The following is a 5,512-nucleotide window of genomic DNA, read 5'->3' on the forward strand; positions in this document are numbered from 1 at the left end:
CCTTTTATTGTTTTGTTTGCTTGTTTGTTTAATCCATTTTCTGTGCCATTCTGTGGTATTTATGCTTATTGAAAAGGTAAATCCTTTTGTGTCCATTTGATGTGTGTGCTAGAAAATATGTTTAAAAAGTGTTGTTATTTTGACTGGTCCCACAGTTTAGAAGATAGTGATTTATTTTGCTTGTTTTTTTAAACAATATTTTAATTCTATAGAGAAGACTTGGCTTGGTAGATAGCTTTCCACCCCCTTTTTTTAAGGAATGCATTTTTATTGTCCCTGGTCAGACTTTTGTGAAAGGGTTGGAGAGAGAAACATGGTTCAAAGTTTCTTGTTTCAAATGTATTTATTGCCCTTCCTTTGCATTAGTCTATTGTTTATTTATTTATTTATTATTTATAAGAGAGAATCAGACTTTCACAAATTTTCCTGTGCAGCTACTACTGGTAAACTCCAGAGGGTGCTATAGTTGAACCTGGCCAAAGCAAAGCTCAAGGGCAAGTACTTGCTAACTTGGCATTGCCGTTCTGGTGCCAGTTCAAATATTGGTGATGATTTGTATTTAGAGAAATATATGCAGGTTTTAAACTGGCTTTCCAGGGAGCAGAGTTGAGTCACATAGCTGTATAAATCAGGAATATCAGTATACAAAGGGATCTTGTAGCGCCATTGAGACTAACTGAGGGAAAGTAGCATTAGCTTTCGTAGGACTAGTCTATTTCCTCAAATGCTCAGGTGTTTACTCCATGCATCAGAGGAAGCAGACTAACTGCCTTATCGCATGAGAAAACAAAGCAGAAATGAGGCCGGAGAGTAGCAGCATTCTCCATGCCTTACTGCATGACTTCATGGGACTTCAGTTCTCTTCCCGCGGATGATGGTGGTAAAAGTGTGTCTTTTTTCTAGCTGGAAAATTCCATTCCACAAAAGACACACTTTTATGACTCTCTTCTGCACGAAGAGAACTGAAGTGCTACAATGTCATACGGTAAGACATGGAGAAAGCTGCCATTCTCCGGCTCCATTTCTGCTTTGTTTTCTTGTGTAATAAGGCTCTTGGTTTATGAAAGCTAATGCTACAATTCCTTTCGCTCAATCAGTCTCAAAGCTGCTACAAGATCCATTTGCATACTGGCTTTCTAGGGGATTGAGGATACATTGTAGGTAGGCAATTTGAGACTGTTCACATTTTAGACTACAAACTCCATAATCTCTTGATTATTGCCCATGTTGGCTGGGGCAGATGGGAGTTCTACTCTAAAATATCTGGAAGGCATCAGGTTGCCTCGCTTGGTATAGGATTATACTGAGGGGACAAGCCTTGCTGTGCTCACCCTTGTGCTTTCTTTTGCAAGGGTTGCATTGTTGCATCCAGAAGACCAAACGTTTCTCACCCCTGCATTGATCTCTGGATCTACTTTAGAGCTATGACCTCAAAGATGGTGAATGCCAGTTCTCATCAGCCCTAGACAATGTGGCCTGTGGTCAAGAATGAGGAGAGCTCTGTTGTTGCATCTGGAAAGCCTCAGGTTCTCTTTCCCTGGACTAGATGACTGAAGGTACAATCCTATACCCATCTCTTTGGAGTAAAGTTCTGTGTACCTCCCTCCCAAGCAAATATAGGATTATACCACCAGTCATCATGGTTTTAACATTGGACTAGAACTATGGAGAACACAGTTCAAATCTACGCTTAACCATCAAAATTCACTGACCATGGGTGAGGAAAACTCTCTCAGCCTCACAGGCAGGCAGGGAAAGGCAAACCCAATCTGAACAAATCTTACCAAGAAAACCCTATTATAGGGTTGCCTTAGGGTCACCATAGGTTGGAACCTACTTGAAGGCACACACACCACTAGGAGACATTTGGAATTGATGGTGGACTACCTAGCAACATCCAAGTTTGTGTAAGTAAACAAAACATGTAAGTACCATTTTTGGATAGCAATGTGCCAGCAGCAATGGCCAGAGCAGGCTGGGATAAAAGATGGATGTTGAATCTTTTATCAATTTTGGAATACTTGGATTATTCTGAATAGAAAAATAAGGAAAAAAGAAGAAAACAAAACATTGTCCCAGTCCCTTTTGTATCTGTTTCTACCTCTCCAACTGTTTGTTTGGCATGGTAGTTGCCTCGATTTCCACTGTTCCATGTTTACATTTTTGTCCGCCCCCACTTTTAAAAAGTACATTGTTTATATTCTTAGGATGTGTTTGCATAAGGAAGTAGCTTCTTTGAGAACCCAGGCACTGCTGTACATTTCTTTTTGTTCTACCTGTTCATGCCCTTGTAGCATTTACTGGAATGAGCTCCTTTTGTTACATTTCTGTTAACTTATATTAAATTTCAAAGGAAAAAAAATGCTGTTTTCTGTGTTTACTCTTTTTTGTTGTTGTTATGTAAGGCTAGATTTCATGACAGGGGTGTCACTAGGCAGGTTCAGGGAGTGGATGCTGCACCAGGTGACACTCCCCAAATGTCAAAGGCATGGGGTGAAGTGCACCCTAAGGCCTGATTCAGCTTAAGCAAAAAGGGACAGTCACAATTCTTGACATGCAAGAATGACAGTCAGGAAGAAGCTATTCCCAAGGTTTATGCTCTACCTAAATACCGAATGAAAGTATTGATTTCAGTTAACTTTGGCTGCATCCGCACTGCAGAAATAATCCGCCTTGACTCCACTATAACTGCCATGGCTCAATGCTGTGGAATCTTCAGAATTATAGAGCTCTCTGCAATAAAGCCTAAATATCTCACAAAACTACAAACCTCAGAATCCCATAGCTTGGAGCCATGGCAGTAAAAATGGTGTCAAAGTGGATTATTTCTGCAGTGCATATGAAGCCTTAGCAACATGTTTCTCTGTAACATGGACATACTGTCCACATTTGTAAATCATATGGTGCCCACATTTCTACCTTTATGACGCCCCCCCAAAAATACTAGATTTTTTTTGCATTTTGTTCAGTCTATATACAGTGGGCCCTTGGTGTCCGCTGGGGTTTGGTTCCAGGACCCCCCTGGTCCCTAAAATCCGTGGGTGCTCAAGTCCCATTAAATACAATGACATAGTGACATGGTATCCCTTATATAAATTGGCAAAAACAAGGTCTGATTTGGGAATTTGTATTATTATTATTTTTTAGTATTTTTCAGCTGTGGATGGTTGAATCTGTGGATAAAAAAAAAAATCTGTATAGAGAAAGCCAACTGTAAAAGATAAAGCTTCCCAACCCTCAAACAGAGGTCGGGTTGCCAGGTGTCCCTTATTATATAATATGCCCCTTATGTGAGAGTTGGGTAACTTGTCACTTATAAAGATGACATGCGTATCTTATTTTAAGGAATATCTTCTATTTAGAGGGCTATTTAGAGTGTAAGCTCTTCATAAAGGGGATGGCGTGGTGTAGTGGTTTGCGTGCTGGACTAGAATACTGGGAGACCAGGATTTAAATCCCTGCTTGGCCAAGTTGCATCCTCTTAGAGCAGGGGTAGGCAACCCTTTTGAGCCGGGGGCCGGGTTGCTGTCCCTCAGACAACTGGGGGGCCGAAGCCAAGAAATAAATAGTTAAATATTTTTTTAAAAAATTAAATAAATAAATAAACCGGGACAAATGTAGGACAAAATTTTCAAATGGAGGGCACTTTTTACATAAAAAATGGAGGACACGTGAAAAAATTTGCTGATTTTTTAAAAAATGTTAAGATAAATGCATGTTTCTGAGGCTTCTATAGACAATTGCCCCACCATGCCCCTCACGCGAGACACCAAAGGCCCCAGCGGCAATCGGCGGCAAGACCGGGCTGGGGCCGGTCCCAAGGCCTCGCTGGGCCGCATCCGGCCCGCGGGCCACAGGTTACCTACCCCTGTCTTAGAGGAAGGCAAGGGCAAACCCCTTCTGAACAAATCTAGCCAAAAAAATCTCATGTCATCGCTATAGGGTCAACATAACTCAGAAATTACTTGAAGGCACACATCAACAACCTTCATAAAGAGAGAAATATATCCATTGTGTCATTCATGAAGGATGGGCAATACATTTTAGCGAAATACATGGCACAAGTAACTGTGTTGGTATTTTTCTTTGGTATTTAGCTAGAACACACACATGTTAACAGCTGCTTCCTAACTGCCAGTGGTTTGAGTGTTGCACTACAACTCAGGAGACCAGGGTTCAATTCCCAGCTCAGCCATGGCAACCCACTGGGTGACCCTGGGCAGGGCACACTCTCTCAGCCTCAGGGGAAGGCAATGGCAAACCTCCTCTGAACAAATCTCACCAAGAACACCCTTAATAGGTTTGCCTTAGGGTCACCATAATTTGGAAAATGGCTTCAAGGCACACAACAACTGTCAATTTCTAGTTTCCCTGACTGCTATCTTGAAAACCTGGCAACTGTAAATAGTAATAAAATAATAATCGTAATTATATTATTATAAGAGACACTTGCCAGGCCTATAAGGGACACTTGGCAACCCTTGCAGGAGCAATTGCACCAGGGCCACTACCAGCAGCTAGATTCGCCAGAGTTTTACTGATTCTGTCATGAGTCAGAGCCCATCTGACTCCCATCAATGGCTCTCCCATTCCTGCTTCCCATCATTTGGCACCCATGTCCCACTCCTATTTTCCACTCTGATGGGCATAACTGGATTTAAGAGTAAACCAAACATCTCAGATCCCATCTGATCTTGGAAGCTAAGCAGAGACAGCCCTGGTTAGCACTTGGATGGGAGACCACGAACAAATACCAGGTGCTGTAGATTACGGTATATGCTTGGAGATGAGAGGTATACTCTGGTATTATTAGTCCACTAAAGTTTTGGTATAAATAATAGCTTTATCAACATAGAAACATAGAGAGGCTGACATAGTCAGACCTTTGTTTTCTGATGGTTGTTGTACACAAACTGTTTCATGCACAAAATGATTAAAAACATTATGCATAAAAATTACATAATGTATAAGGTATATATGAAGCATACATTAATTTCATGTTTAGATGCCGGTGTCATCTCTAAAATAGCATAGTGTAGTGGTTTGAGTGCTGGACTATGACTCTGGAGACTAGGGTTCGAATCCCAGCTCGGACGTGGAAACCCACTGAGTGACACTCTCTGAGCCTCAGGGGATGGCCATAGTAAACCCCTTCTGAAGAAACTTGCCAGGAAAACCCCCATGATATGTTTAGGGTTGCCATAAGTGGGGAAAGACTTGGAAAGCACATAACAACAACAACAATGTAAAAAAAAATCTGGGGAAAAATCCAAAAATCTCAAACACTTATGATCCCATGCATTTCAGATAGGGGAGCCTCAACATGTATGTGCATAAACATATACAGAAAGAGAGAGAGAGAGAGAGAGAACGAACCACTTTAATGTTCTCTAGCTTATGCAACACAGAGCTGGCGAGCATGGAAAGTGTTAATGCTAGAAGACAAACCCTCTGGCCTACTGTCTCTTCATTGGCTCTAAAAGTCAGGCAAGCTCCTTCCTGCTAAGTTTGT

This window comes from Sceloporus occidentalis, unplaced genomic scaffold (genome assembly GCF_023333645.1).
Source record: "Sceloporus occidentalis isolate IW3139 unplaced genomic scaffold, rSceOcc1.0.p SCAF_7, whole genome shotgun sequence".
NCBI lineage: Eukaryota > Metazoa > Chordata > Lepidosauria > Squamata > Phrynosomatidae > Sceloporus > Sceloporus occidentalis.